Genomic DNA, 16,112 nt, shown 5'->3' with positions numbered 1-16,112 from the left:
AGGGGGGGTGCACGCCGGCGTGTGGGAAGTAGGGAGACTGAGAAGGCCCAGCCAGTGAGTCTGGGCACTGGGTGAAGCAGAGAGGAAGAGGGGCTGTTGATTAGCAGGGAAGTGGTCAGATTTGGGAGAGAAGACCTGCATGGAGGCTTACAGGGCTCATGGTGGAGGTGCACGGTGTAAATCCCTCCTCCATTTCTGTACAAAATCGTCAGTTACCTCCACATGGCTCCATAACGGGGGTGGGGGTGGGTGGAAGAGGTGGGGGGACATTCACCGGGAGGGAGAAAGACACGCTGCATCCTACCGGCTTGGAGGAGAAAACGTCAGCAGCCCCCCCCACCCCCACCCGGCACCCTGCCCGGGGCCACAAGTGGATCCAGAACGCATGCCTCCATGCAGACAGGGAAACTGGGGCTCGGAGAGGGTGCGCGTCCTTCCCAGAGTCACACGGGAGCCAGCTGCTGAGGTCTTGCAGCCTCCAAAAGCCCAAGTGTTTCCACTACATTGTGCAGTGTCCTTGGACCGTGTAGGTTGGTAACTTGGCACTTGGTCCAAAAATTCTGGCCTTGAGATGTTTTGTGTTTTTTCCCACCAACCTGACTGCTAGATAAAAGCAACATCTGCACATCCTTTTTTCCTTTTCTGTTGGAACACGTAAGTTGAAGACGGAAGAGGAAATAAAATAAACTAATACAACAAAGCTTAGGATTGAGGATTGAATTGGAGCTAGGGCGGACACAGGATGAACGAAAAGACAGGATGCTTGGTTTCACTATAAGTCATAGGAGGGTGATAAAAACAAACATATTATATTATATTATATTATATTATATTATATTATATTATATCATAATGATTTAATTTTAAAATTAGCTTCCCTAAAATAATGCCTGAAGCCTGGGCAGTGAGAGAAAGCGGTCAGAGCCTGCAGTTTCAATGCTTTTCAGTGAGCTCCCGCCCTCCAGCTTCTGCTGGGACAGGGCTTCTGCAACATTTGAGTAGCAAACAGCTTACCTGAGGGAGAAGTTTCTGCAGCCGCTGGCTGATGCTGGCTGATACATTGTTTTTCCTCCGCGTTGCTTCCACAGAGGTGAAGGAAGTGTTGGAACTGGTAAGAGGGGCCTGCATCTACCTCAGGGTGTCTTTACTTTTTTTTTTCTGGACTTAAACCCTTCTGGGGATTGGACAAAGCAGAAGACGTTCCTGACACAGTGGCACAGAGGCCCATATGCGGGAGGTCGCATATAAATTATCAGGGAATGCGGCAGAGGGACAGGGACCGCAGAGCATAGGACCCCTGAGACGGGTAGGCAGGGTTTCTCATTGTGAGGTCCCCGAGCCACCTGCGTTAGAGACCTGGGTTGCTGATGAAAACTGCAGGCAGTCTCCCTGCCCCATCACAGACCTGCTGAGGAAGAATCTGTAAGGCTTCGATTCCAGTGTCTGCCTTTGATCCCATTCTCCAGCTGATTTTTTTGTGTGCTAAAGGTTGAGAACCTTGCCCGCGTGTCTGTGAACCCCAGGTTTAAAATTCCTGATTTAGAACCACCCTGGTGTGCGGGTTCAAAATGCAGATTCACGCTCAGAAACGTTAGTGTCTAAGACGGGATGCAGGGATCCACAGCCTAATCACTTGCGTGATTCTGGTGCAGGACTCCAGCCCCATCTTTTGAGGCAGTGGCCTGGAAGAACCCCCCCCCCCCCGAGAACTTTCCACCTAGTTTTGGTGTCCTTCACATATGCCTAGTGCTGGAGCTGACCCAGATCCCCAGGCTTTCCTCCATTATAGTTTCTCATTTAAATAAATCACCCAAGGGGCGCCTGGGTGGCTCAGTCGGTTGTGCTTCTGACTCTTGATTTCAGCTCAGGTCATGATCCCAGGGTTGTGGGATCGAGCCCCACGTCAGGCTGTATGTTGAGCGTGGAGTGTGCTTAAGATTCTCTCTCTCTCTCTCTCTCTCTCTCCCTCTCTCTCTTTCCCTCTCCACCCACCTCTCCTGCTCCCTCATGCTCTCTCCCAAATAAATAAATAAATAAATCGCCCAAGAACAGTACTCATTCACTTCTCATTCTCTGGTAGCTTAACCCACCTGAGAAGAGTCATGATTGCTAAATGTTAAAGCTCTGCTGTGTCAGGTAATACAATTTCAGATATACTTATATTTGTCAGGGGCCTCTGATACCTCCAGCCCTAGTAGGGACCGACAGTTTTCAGGCAAGAGGTGAGAGACAGATAATCTGGTTGTTGAATTCTGCAACTCTACCACCTCCAGACTTGGAGCCGTCTGAGGACGTAGGCTATAGCTTCCTTAGCTTTGTACGGGTATCTCTGGCACAATTCTCAGAACATAAGCCGTGCTCAATAACTGGGATTCGATCCTCAGATCCATGAAGCATGGGTGGGCGAGCACCCACCCTTGTCATTTGCCTTCTTTGCTAGACCCTTATCTAGATTCTGCACCTGGGTAGGTCCGGGGAGCAGGTCTGGGTGATCAAGGTCTCACCCAGAATGGAAAACATGCTCCCCCCCCCCCCCCCCCCCGCCAATCCCATCTCGGCAACAATTCAGTCTCTGGTAATACAGAAGGGAATAGTCCCCAGTGATTTAGTTCTCTTTCAGCCTCCTTTCCTCAAGGCAGACTGGGTTGTTGGAAGCAGAAAGACATGAATGCTACCACCCTGAACAATTCTTAGGGCCAAATCAGTGGTCTGGCAGGTTTTTGTGTTCCAAACGGAGCAGCTGGAAGACAGTAGACAGATTCAGAAAGGCAACTGGTCTCAAGAAAGTTTCCTCAGAAACTTCGTTTAAAATTGGCTTGGAGAAGAACCCAGTCTCATCGATTAAGCACTGGCTGAAAGGCGATAGGGCAATGATGAATTGCCAAGGAGCCCATTTGGGGTAAGTGTCTAATTGGTGCCACAGGGTTTGGGGTAAGAACCTGTCTTCCTTCACGGCTTTATTAATGATCTGGAAGTGGTTGGAAATGCTATGTTCATGCTCAATTGGGAGCTTGTACAAGCAAGAGAACAGTAGAATAATGATACAAATAGACTAAACAAAGTGGAAAATAGCCCCATGACATTCAGCTTAGAAAAATAAGCTTTAAGATTTTTTTTTTAATCAGGGGATAAAGGGAAGCGAGGGGATTGAACAGAAAATACTTAATGGATATAACAAACCTAGAAATACTCAGATAGAATAGGAAATACGCAGCTCTTTGAAGTGTCAGACAGCCAGAGGTCAAAGTTATTCTAAGAACCCACAAAGCAGGGGGGTGGGAATAGATCAAAGCCAAGAGCACTCCACGTAACACCAACCCTGGCCCTAGCAGTCCCACATGCTCTCTGCTCTCCGTGGGAGTCCTGAACATTCCCTTGGGAAAGAGAATCTGGGTGGCTGTTGATATATCTCAATGTGACATGACTCTGTAGCTGGCGTATGGGTTCCTGACACTTATAAGCTAAGAGAAGGGTCCTTGGAGGAAACGTCAGGAATTGGAAGGTCAAGCCCTGGTTGGTGGTCAAGGAGGACACTCTGGATGGAGCCAAATGTCTCAGACCTGGAGAGGAAACAGAGCTAGACGGGCACTTCCTGGTTGAAGGAAGTTTCATCCTGAAGTAAAACACTCTTTCTCAGAGAAAACTGAAGGGCACACTGGCATGGGGAGGAAAGCACAAGCTTTAAATGAAATTCAGTGGTAACAGTTGGACAAAATCATAAAAACGAATATAGAATAATATAGATTGAATATTCACGTCACTTCCAAATTCATATGTTGAAACCTAATACCCAATGTGAGGGTATTAAGAGGTAGGTGGGGCTTTGGGGGAGGGGATTAGGTCCTAAGGGTCTAGCCCTCGTGAATGGGATCAGCACCTTCGTAAGAGACCCCAGAGAGTTCTTGTATCTCTTCCACCAGGTACGGTTACAGTAAGAAGACAACTCTCCATGAACCAGGAAATGGGTCTTCAAACACAGACTCTGTCAGCATCAGCCTCCAGAACTGTGAGAAACTATCTTCTGTTGTGTTTAGGCCACTTAGACTGTGATATTCTGTTAGAGCAACCAAAACAGACTAAGACCCAGAGTAAAAGTCACCGTGGATGAGGCATCCAGTGATGTTCAGAAGAAACAGACATGTCGATGTCCATGCTGATTCTCATGACCTTACACGTCTACGTTTCAATGCACAGACTCAGGCCAAGAAACAAGCGGTCTTAAAATCTGTCACAAAGAAGTAAAGAAATAAATAAATATGGTGTGTGGCATACTGACGTGTGGCAGTTAAGTGACAAGAATACCGGAATGAGGGTGGGAAGAACTGGGTCTTTGAAGCTGATGCCTCTGCCACTAACATACACATGGCCATATGAACTTTTTCATTAACAATTAGTTGGCCAAGAAAATCCAGTGGGATCTAGATGTCAGAGACCCAGCTCTCTGTGGCCCAAGGCATTATGCCAGCCTATCAAGTACCTATTCTGCGCAAGCCCACTGACAGGGACTAGAGCACAATGGTTAAAGCCATTGGTGGGATCTTAATTCTAATACTCCCCTAAAAGTTTACCCATAAATTAAACCTCGAGTAAGATTTTGTCTCCCAGACACACCCCCAGGAAAACATACTTCCAAAAGGGAGTTACTATCAGACATTGAAACCTGAGTAAGGATTGGCTCATCAGCTCGGTTCCCATCTTGAGAGCGAGTGATCAAAGCATGAAATGAGGGGAGGGGGTAGGATGGGAATAGGGGTGGACATAGGAGTGAGTTGGGCAGGCAGTTCCCTACCGAGAAGGGATCTGTGGTGGAGGGCTCCAAGTATCTAGATCCCAAACGAAGGCACCAAGCATCTGAGGGAGGCAACGCGGGACAAGAGGAGAGGCCAGAGGGAGAGGTTTGAGGATGTCAGAGCAAATTTTGCCAACCTCACGATTCTGCCATCTGGAGCTCTGAAAGTTCAGGTGCATGCAATTCAGAGAATCACGGCAAAGCTAGTTTTAGTGCTGTTACCGTGTCGGCCCTGCCTTGGTTTACTTACTAAGCCATTGGTCTCAGAACAACAGGAGGCAGTGAACACAAGTTATTGGTGTAATAGGTATTTTTTTCATTGCTTTTCCTCTTCTACCTGCAATCTGTTATTCTTTCATTTTTGTAAGAAAGAAAGGAGAAGGGAAAAAAAAAACCCCTCACCAGCTGGTGTACCCCTGGTGAGGCCTTCTACTGGCCCAGAGTTGGGTGATCCGTTTGTAGATAACTTGAACTGCCTGGTGGTTGGTATTCTGAACAGGCCTCCGGTTTTGGATCCCAGTTCCAGAGCCTGGACTGGCTGGGCTCCAGCAACCGATGCCCAGAGATGCAGCTCAGCTGTCAGGGCGCAGAGACAAGAATGGAGGTTCGCACAGCAGCCCAACACAGACCTCTCTCCCAAGTGAGAGCTCAGAGATACGCCATCACGGTGTTTCCCCCATGGTCCTGATCACAAGATCAGCTAAGATGTTTATTTATAATAGAGTTCTGGAGCTCCACCGTCGAGCTGTACATTAGAGTCTCAAAGGGAGGGACCTGGGAGTTTGTATTCCAGCAACCATCTCAGGTGGGTCTTAACGATCAAGGCGACAGTGGGCAACAGGAGGACGCGAAGCAGCTTTGTGAGCCGATCAGCTACATGATTTCTTGGCATTGGTCTGGAAGGTGGGAGGAGGGGGCGTTGGGAGGCAAAGGCAATGAGACCACAGGTGGGCACCATTTAAGGGGGCTGTTTCAATAATGCAGGAGAAGAAAAGATGAGAGTCTGAACCACGGAAAGGAAAACAGTGGGCGATGGGGGAGCATAAAGGCATTAGAATCGACAGGTCTTAGTAAATGAGCAGGCAGTTCTCAGAGGTCCACCAGCTCATGCTGAGAGCCCCTCAAGGAAACGTCTTGATCTACTGGGTTCATTAAAACAAGAACCTGTAGGAAGCGAGAGGCTTCACGGTACTCTGCTGAAAGTCAAAATGTGCTGAAACATATTCTTTAACTTTCTGACCCATTTCCTGTTAGCCGATCAGAATGGGTTTCCCACCATGTAACAACCCCCGCAAGTTTCTAAACTCCCTGACTGATTGTGGCATGAGCCCTCTGACTCCGCCTTGCACACCACTGTTCCTGCTCTGCCCACGGGCCATCCCTGGTCTGCAAGGTCAGGCAGGTCCCGATGGACCGTGACCAAGAGGTCGTGCAGTCCCTCAGAGCTCCCCTGGTGCTTGGAGCTTCATGGAAGGGGTACAAGTGCTGTCCTTCAGGACATGTGCCTCCTGTCCCGGGGACAGCCTCTCCCCTGGGCTCTCTGCCTCATCAACTCCTGCACCGTCCAATCTCCTCCCAAGCATTTCTTCTCTCCTATGCCCACGCCTCCTCCTTTCTGGTTGCTTCTGGTATTGACTCTGTGACTGAATGTTTTAATTAAATCACCATAAAACCCTTTGTGGGGTTGTTTTCCTTAAATCCCACACTCACTGGCCACCATCTGTGTTATTAACCCTCACAGCATTCCATCTGCTGCCAACAGTGGTCTGATGGGGGGAACCTGGGCATCCTGTTGGTTTGCTCTGTGGAGATCCTGCCCGGCGGGGCGATCTGGGGCTAGCGCCCTGCGTCTGCCCTGTGGGGAGATGGAAACTCCAGGGTGACTTTCCTTCTCCCATCACAGAGGTGGGACGTGGAGAGGGGGTGGGAGACTCCTCTCCACTGCCTCTTCCCTGTTACTTGCTTTTCCTGGTTTTGCTATTGTTCTTCCTTTCTGCTTAATCCTGACCTGAACAGCTCTGTGGAGAATGGATTGGGGGAATATGCCAGTGTTCAGACAGCGTGCTCTGAAAAGAACAAGGCAGGGTGGCAAGGGACAGGGACATTCTGCAGGAAGGCGGGGCAGAGAAAGGAGAGGTAGAGAAGCCATTCTCTCCATCCCCTGATGGTATACTTGGGCCGGGTAGCCAGTTGTTAGTGCCAGGGTGGGAAACCTGTCCTAGAAGGTGGGCTGGGAACCACCTAGAAGGTGGGCTTCAGCCTGCACCATGGCGTGTCAGCGGCAATATGCCTGTCGCTGCCTCCTCTGACGTCCGTGCCTGGCTTTCCCGCACCGTTCCGGGCACGGAGGACTGTCACAGCCACCTGCCAGGTCCTTCTCAGCCCACTCGGGCATCATCTTGCAACGGACACAATTTGGCAGTGACCCTTTGCTACAAGGCAGCAAAAAAAAAAAAAAAAAAAAAAAAGCATTGACAAAATGAGAGGCAAGGATTTTTTCTTTCTGTTGTCTTTTGACTCATTTTTCTTCCATGCCTCAGATAAAGGAGGCAGAGGTGTTTTAATTATGTTTTCAGCGAGAGAATACAGCCTCGTCCTTTGTGCAATGCCCAGGGTTCCCTTTGGGGCCGCTGAGCTTTTTCATGGGTCTGTTTTCTTGCAAAGAAAAGAAGCAGCTTCTCTGTTGCTAGGAAAGACACAGCCAGCCTCATTCAGGAGGTTGGTGGCCAAGCCTGAGGGGGCCCCAGCCACGACGGGAGCTAGTGGTTGGTGCTCAGTGTGGTTTCTGAAGGAAGATTCTCAATTGCACGTGGACACGCTGGTCTTCCAAAACTTGAACATGAGCCTGTTGTCCAGATGAGTATAAATGAGCTGAGGCTCTATCCTGGTATGGCTCGTTGGTCTGGTTGTCTTGCCAAGGCAGCTAATATTAATCACTGCATGGTATTTGTACAACCTTCTCATTTGTCAAAGCACCTTCACACCGATGTCTCATGTGAACCTCCTCGGATATTCCTGTAAGATGGGAGGGCAGGCATAGTTATTCCCACTTTTCTTTAACTTGAGAGAGAGAGAGAGATAGAGAGAGAGAGAGTCAGAGGGAGAGAGAGCAAGAATCCCAAGCAGGCTCCGTGCTCAGCACAGAGCTAAACCGAGAGCTCAATCCCATGACCCTGGGATCATGACCCGAGTCGATACCAAGAGTCGGATGCTCAACCGACTGAGCCACTCAGATTCCCCGATCCCCATTTTACAGCTCAGAGAGATGAAGTGACCACACCACACACACACACACACACACACACACACACACACCCCAATGATCAGAGTAATCAGGATCAGATTCAAGCACAGGCTTCCAAACCCCACCTGCCTCAGTTTCCACTTCATCCCTTTGGCTTGAAACCTTTGATTTTCTCCCCTTCCGTCTCTTTTTCTCCCTATGACCAGCCAGTCGTAGCCAGGCCATGCTGATGCTTCCTTTGTATGATCTCCCTCACCCACCTATTCCTGACACCCAGCACCGCCCCAGGGAGACCCTCGGTACTTCAGCATGTGGAACAATGTCCTAGCTGCTTTGTCTACATCTGGGGTCCCCTTGTCTTGATTCCATGCGCCACCCATTTACCAGACTCGTTTTCCCACAACACCATTTGTTTACCTGCCGTGGCTTTCTCTTCCCTAGCGAATAAAAGCCTGCTGTTCAAGGCTGGCACCTGCTGACTTCCCAGCCTGACCCCCAGTTATTCCATCATACTAACCTTCTGCTTCCACTAACCTGCCTGCCCTTCTTGACTTTCCTCCAACATGTGCTCATGCCTGCCTGTGATTAATTGTGTAAGTGTGCTGGCTAAAAAAAAAAAAAAAAAAAAAAAAAAAAGTATGGTTTTCCATCCCTGCTTGGTCTCTTAATTGTTGGGTAGGTTGGGTTGCTAAGCCTCAGTTTCTGCACCTGTACAGAGGGATCAGTACTGGGACTTGCTCATAGTGTATAAAGATAGGTGCTTAGCACAATGCTTATCCGTAGGAAGTGGCTGGGAAATAGTCATTATTTTTATTATCTAACTTTCCTTTCTTGAAGTCCACTTTCTAAAAATAAATTTATTTATTTTAATGTTTATTCACTTTTTGAGAGACAGAGACAGAGTGTGAGCAGGGCAGGAGCAGAGAGGGAGGGAGACACAGAATCCGAAGCAGGCTCCAGGCTCTGAGCTGTCGGCACAGAGACTGACACGGAGCTCGAACTCACGAACCGGCAGATCATGACCTGAGCCGAAGTCAGACGCTTAACCGACTGAGCCACCCAGGCACCCCTTGAAGCCCACTTTTTTTTTTTTTTTCAACGTTTATTTATCTTGGGACAGAGAGAGACAGAGCATGAACGGGGGAGGGGCAGAGAGAGAGGGAGACACAGAATCGGAAGCAGGCTCCAGGCTCCGAGCCATCAGCCCAGAGCCTGACGCGGGGCTCGAACTCACGGACCGCGAGATCGTGACCTGGCTGAAGTCGGACGCTTAACCGACTGCGCCACCCAGGCGCCCTGAAGCCCACTTTTTAAAACCACCCTTTAAGTTCCCCCAAAGTCCAGTGATGACAATAGCAGTCATGAGGTTAATAGCTAACACTTACATGGATGGCCTTTCTCTCACACCAGCCACTATTATATGTGCTTTACAAATACTAACACATTCGTCCTTCTCATCAACCCTAACATAATACTATGAGATCCATAATAACAAGAGGAGATGGAGTTCAGAGACATTAAATACCTTTTTCCAAGTTCACCCAACTAGGAAGTGAACTCCAGAAACTTCCTCTCCAGACCCTCACTCAGCACCTAGCTTATGCCATTGCCTCCCCGGTTCCCATAGGGTAAGGACCTGGTCCCAATGTGTTGCCTTTCACCTGGCAGATGCTTGGGAATTAACGTTTCTGCCAGTGTTGATGATGTGGCTGCAAGCATCTCTCTCCTCTCCTGATCTAGGCAGGGCCTGTATTAGCTTCCAACCCCTCTGTAACAAATTACCATAAATTTAGCAATGTAAAACAATAATAGATTTATTATCATGCAGTTCTGTAGATTTGAAGTCAAACAGAGGTCTCTCTGCCTCACATCAAAGCGTCAGCAAGACTTCCTTTCTGGAGGCTCTAGGGGAGAATCCATTTCCTCGCCTCTTCCAGCTTCTGGAGGCTGCTCACATTCCTTGGCTCATGGCCCCCTCCTCCATCTTTAAAGGCAAAAACAGCTGGAGGAACCCTTCCCAAACCACATCCCTCTGGCCTTGTCTTCTGTAGCTAATTCTGCTTTTAACAGCCTTTATCATTGCACGGGGCCCGCCTGGATAATCCAGGGGAATCTCCCAATTTTAAAATCAGCTGATTAACAACCCTAATTTATTTGCAACCTTAATTTTGCTTTACCATATCACATAACTTAGTCAAAGCTTCCAGATTAGGAGAGGGACATCTCTGGGGGGCCATTTGTCTGCCTACCACAACCCTTTATGAATTAAAAGTAAAAGCAATTCCTAATCGTAGAGTAAATATAAAAGAATCTAACAAAATGCGAGTCTTCCCCATAATTACTACCTTGGTGACTTTTAAAGACATGAAATACGATATTTTTTTTTCAAAATCACATCCTTGGCTGCCCTGTTTCACGGTGCTCTATGTGTGTGCCTCCTCTGGCTGCTGGACAGTCCGGCATTGACTGAGGTCTTGTTGAGGGAACAGCTAAGGGGAGGCCAAATGACTGCCCGCCATCTCTCCCCACACCCACAGCTGCCCACCTGCTCCCCTGGCCCTCGATGGGAAGAGGAGACTGGAAAAGATATGAACAGTAGAGATCAAGAGGAAAACATAGTGCAAGGATCATCCAGAAAGGAATGGATGGATTTAGGCCCACAAACGTGCTGAGTGGACATCCTGCCTCCTTGCTCCCTGTGGTAGCCAGCCGGGGTGACTATGGGGCCAAGACTCATGGAAACCCTCAAAGCCAAGGAACAAAGTTATAACAGGCCAGCAACAGCAGAGAGAGAGTGATTAGTGGGATGAATGCATGGAGAAGATAAAGCCGTGGTCCTATTCACATTAAATGCTTTTCAGTTTTTATCGTAATTAAATGTTTTTTAAATGTTAATAGAATAAATTGAACTTGACGTCCCCATTTTCTCCAGATCCTGCAATTATGCTCAAGCCCTGTCTTGAAAGGATGCCAGAGGGTGATGGATTAACTCTAAAATAAATCAAATTTCCCTTGTTACAGAGTTAGGGAAATACAATAAGGATTCTATCCTGCCTCTGGTGATGGAAGACTTGCCTAGCCTGTTCCCTGGGCCACTGGCCATTCGGGCTAGGAACAGCCTGAGAAATAAGTTTGCTAATATTGTATCATAAACTAAACTCCATCAGGGCAATAAACCTCTGTTGCCACAGCACAGCGGGTGACTGGGTCTGGGCAACATTTCTGCCGAACTGCCCCCTCTCGCCAAGGCTCCCTCCCAGTAAATAGCTAGCTAGCAAGCTCTTGGAAATGAGCTGGGTGTGATGCCAGCCAGACTTCCAGCTTGCCAGGATGGGTGGTGCAGAGGGCCAGGCACCTGCTCCCTCTGCTGTCACCGGTGTGGGGCGTTCATGCAGGGCTTTTCTGACTGGGGGGATCTTTGAGCAGGACCCAGGAGATCCAGTGCTCGGTCTGCTCCCAGCTCTGAGTCAGCAGCAGAAACTCCCATCTGTGTCTGGAAATACTGAAACCAGGCTAGGAGTGAAGCCAGGTGGAGCCCTGGGCCCTTCCTTGGGGTCAGTGAATGTGGGATCATCTGAGTTCACTAGCAGTGGGAGTCTCCCCTCCACTCACAGGATCTGATGCAGGCAAATAGAAATGGATACAAGTTTCCTACACTAAAACCCCCCAATTTACCCCATCCCTCTGTCTTTATACCTCCTCTCTATCCCCCACCTTAAAACGTTTCACTTCTCTCCTTCTTTCATGTTTATATATAATTTACCAGTAGAACATCCATGGGAGTCTGCATAGAACAGGAGTCAAAGCCTCACGCTATAGGGATAGGGTGTTAATGGGGAAGTTTCAAGCAATGGCCAGGAAAGATGTTTTGGCTATTAAGATGTTTTGGCAAAGATGTCTTTGGGTAGTTTCTTAAACCAAACTGAGTATATAGAGTTTTCTATTCCTGCTACGTACGAGGGACTTTCTGACAACATTCACGTCGATTATATATTGTCTTGACTTATCTGTTCCATTGTGTGCTGGGATTAGTCCGACCCCAGCATTGTATGTCTGGAGAGCTTTCTGTACATAGAGCCCTAAGCTGGTCTTCTGGAACTTTCAAAATCACATACGCATTTTGAGGGCTTCATAGGAAATCTAGACAGACTTCATACATTAAAGCGTTCTCTCTTTCTTGTGACTCTTAAAATTTCTCATCAATCTTTCTTCTACCTTTATTGATAGAGTATTCCAAGTCATTTTATTAAACTTAGATTCTTCATTCTGGCTTCTTAGGGTGATGTCCAGAAGGGAAGGCAAAATACTAATGATATTTGACCAGGACATTGCAGAATGGAACATCATGTCCTCAGTTGCAGACTCTCTGCTTCTGTGATTATAGCCCCAAACTCATGCAGCATTACAGGAGACCTTACACCACAATTTCAGAATCTGTTAGGGGCGCCTGGCTGGCTCAGTCAGTTGAGCCTCTGACTTCGGCCCAGGTCACGATCTCATGGCTCGTAGGGCTCGTCCATAGCCCCCGCGTAGGGATCTGTGCTGATGGCTCAGAGCCTAGAGCCTGCTTCTGATTCTGTATCTCCCTCTCTCTCCGCCCCTCCCCCACTCACTTTCTCTATCAAAATTGAGTAAAAACATTAAAAAAATTTTTAAAAATTGGCACAAACTGCCAACTGATTCTGTTGGCACAAACTGCCAACCCTTCTCACGTGAGCCACTGCTAAGCCATGTTCTCTCTTGTACCCATACTATTAGGTGCGTTTGTTAAATATCATCTTGCCTGATTCCACTGTTGAATCCAGCCTTTGAAAAGTCTATCAGCTGAGAGGGAGATTTTCCCAGTTTCCTGTCTTCTGAAAATCTGTATTTCCATCTAGTCGTAGATAATAAACTTGAATGCAGCAGAATGAAGGGGTGGGGTTCTAAATCAGACAAGTACAGATGTGTTTTTTGCACATTCATTGAACAGTGCTTTTGGGGCCCAGATGCTCAGCTAGTTACTAATGTGCCTATATACCTGCGTATCCAATTATGTGTTTCTTTCTTGTCTACAACTAGACCAAGAACGTCGTTGTCATTCAGCTGCCGAAGCCCACGTGGTCTTCCTTGACCAGTCTACCATGACCTTGTCAGAGAAAGATGTCATGACCCTTCTCTGGTTTGCCCTCAGTAGAGCCGCATTGGATCCAAGAGATCCTAGAGTCTTTTCCTAGGTGCTTCTGAAGAAGCCCTTCAATAACCTAGTAGAATTTGGGCTGTGTTTTAACATCAAACCCACAGGTCTGTTGTCTATAAAATCTGTCTTTGGGGAACTTGGGAAACCAGAGTCCTGTCCTAATAATGGACATAACTGAAAAGCCTGGTTTATGCCCTACCCCTTAAAACTGCAGCCTATACTCTGGTTAATTAGCCACTGTGGCTGACATATGGCAAGCAGACCATCATTTGTCTCTTCTCCTCTACACTTTTAGGCCAAGTGCCTTTTCCAATATAGTTGTATGTGAGCCTCCAACCTCTTGTATGAGGCCCCAGAAAACAACAGGGAGGCTCACAGTAGGGGAAAAAGTTTGTAATGCTATGCCTATGAATTGTCCTAGTGAGTTCTGGGGTTTTACCTCTGGACTTTGGTTTACCTGATGCAACGGATGAGTATACGGCCACATGAAATCCCAGAAGAAGCCTAGAGTCCAGCATTTGCTTTTACCTATAGTTACTCTGCCATCCTTCCTGTGTCTCTCGCCAATGCTAACCTCAGCCCCTCCTCCAAGGCCTTGAGTCAGTGTCCTCAGCAATAGCCTTGCTTTTCCAGGTCACATGTTGGGAATGTGAGCCCCTAGAGAGGGGCTGAGATTGGGCAAAGCCCATGAAATAATGGAAACAGGATGAAGGGAACCACATGCCCCAGAGAAAAACAGCATTTGAAACTCACCAGGTTAGGACCTGGGTGCAGGTTATGATACCCGCTCCACCTACCTCTCTGGGAAATGAGTCAATGCTCGTGCACTAGAAGGTGAGGGTTATTATTGGATGGGTGGGGTGTGGCTGAGAGAGGGAGAGTGGGGAAGGTCACTTGTAGAAGTTTCAAGCCATGGGACAATTATCTTAGTGCTTTTGGGAAACAGCTTGAAGAGAAAGGGGCAGAGGACAAAAGAGCTTGCCAGCTACTTCTGAGAAAAACAAAGAAGAAAAACAAAATCAAAATGAGGCCTCCTGGAGGTAGGAAAATCTGTCACTGTTATTCCTCTCCCTGCCTTCCCTTATAGGACCACCTGCTGTATTTCCACCCTTCCCGGGTCAGGGGAGTCATTTGGGGCTTGTGTTAAAAACAGAGTCCAGAGGGGTGTTTCTCAACCTTGGCCGTACTTTAGCCGCTCCGTTATAATAAGCTCCATTATAATAAGGGGAACGCTGCCCTGTTGAGCCCTCTTTGTCCTTTGAAGGCTGTACCTAACACTCTTCGTGTAAGCTGTGTTTCATCTGCCAGGAAATAGAGGTGGGAAGGGTGGAGTGCCCCACTCAACACGTTAGGATGGCCACTGAAGACTGAGGTGTAGGGGAGACCTCGGGAATTCTGGAAGGGTCATTACTTGGGAGCCCAACAAACTGACAAATGAAGCAATTTCCATTTCAAACAGAAAATCCAGATGAGATCAGAGGCATTTCCAGGCAGCATGCAGCATAGTTCGAGCTGCTCCAGGGACTCACCCACAGGTTGCCCCCAACTATTGCAGGGCTGGGGCAAGTGCAAATGAAGGCTTGAGGTCCACAGCCCTCACCCGTTTCTTTTCCTACCACGGGCTCCAACCTACACCACTCGGGGCCACATGCACATGCTTGTGGGCACCCCAGCCCCCAGAGTAGAATTTCACCCATAGCTCCAAATAGTCACGCCTCAGGCATGGTTGACCCTCGGTAGGACAGACCCTGCAGAAAGGCTCACCAAAGGGCTGAGACCATTTGGGCTGGAATTCTGGGTTTCAGGTATAGAATATAACAGAGCATGGCAGGGGATACCGGCTCTGCGTGGGTACATTTTGTGGCCCAGCTGACTCCTTGCCCCACAGGGGAAGACAGAACTAGAAGATGACTGGAGGGGGACCTTCAGAATCACAGGGTCCAGGACAGGGGCCCCTTGCCCAGATCTCAGGTCAGCGATGCCCACGCATACACAGAAAGGAAGCCTCTGTGCCCAGAGGATCAGCCCACTCTCCCAGAGGGGGGAGAGCCCCCCAGCGCATATATGAGCTTCTTTCTGGTAGACCCCATTCTCTGGCAGGAGGTCCACACAAGACCCACCTCCTCTTGCCACCCTATCCCTGCCGATTCATATTCCCCTACCTCTTCTGGGGGCACCAGTTTTCTTATCCTAAATGGCTTTTCCTCCTCTGCTTCTTTTGACGATATTCACCGGAAGCTCCCATACCCCTCCTGTGTCCCTGATCCAGACTATGGCCACACCCCACCTGGTTTCCTCTGCAAACTGCCCACCCGCCTTTTCCCTCCTCAGCAGGGCTGTGCCCCTGGGCGGACCTCTTCTTGCCTGAAAGTGCCCTTCATACCTCAGAGGGAGCTATGTGCCTCGAGGTTCTATCATCTCTGGCTAATATCCTGGCCTCATATTCACTCCCTTGACCTCCTCTCCTTACCTTTACTCCATCATATGAGAATAGGCTGCTGGGCAGGGTGTCTGATACACAAGACCAGACTTGACACTTCCAGATAGTTGCGGTCTTCAAACTGGTGACCTGCACTTATTTCAGTAACATTCTCGTTGCCCCCAAACGTTATTGCAGCTTCCCTTTTAAAATTGCCTTTGAGAATTGCAGCACCTACTTTGAATATCCTAGCCCAGGCCCGGCTTTGTCCACTGTTCATGGATTTAATGTTTTGAAGAAGTCCTTGATTTCCTTTGGAGTAAAGCTGGTAAATGAAGTAAACTCTGAGTAATCAAATTAAGACATGCAAAGCATGGGGCTCCTGGGGGTGAGCATCTGACTCTTGATTTCGGCTCAGGTCATGACCCCACAGTTCATGGGATCCAGCTCCGTGTCAGGCTTCAAGCTCAGCATGGAGCCT

The 16,112-nt window shown here is 48.5% G+C and overlaps 1 long non-coding RNA gene across 1 annotated transcript; it reads right to left on the bottom strand.

Annotated features, from left to right (window-relative positions):
* Nucleotides 1–3,003: 3,003 nt before the first annotated feature.
* Nucleotides 3,004–16,053, bottom strand: LOC124502606 (uncharacterized). The gene is made up of 3 exons (XR_006959942.1): nucleotides 15,683–16,053; nucleotides 5,192–7,804; nucleotides 3,004–4,225 (listed from the first exon to the last, which is right to left on the bottom strand). It is a non-coding gene; the product is annotated as an uncharacterized LOC124502606 (long non-coding RNA).
* Between the last annotated feature and the right edge of the window lie 59 nt (nucleotides 16,054–16,112).

This window comes from Lynx rufus, unplaced genomic scaffold, assembly GCF_022079265.1.
Source record: "Lynx rufus isolate CCGP_SWC_20201006 ecotype Redwood Valley unplaced genomic scaffold, mLynRuf1.p SCAF_7, whole genome shotgun sequence".
Lineage (NCBI taxonomy): Eukaryota > Metazoa > Chordata > Mammalia > Carnivora > Felidae > Lynx > Lynx rufus.
The sequence above is the reverse complement of the archived record's forward strand: the minus strand, read 5'-3'. Positions and strand labels throughout refer to the sequence as shown.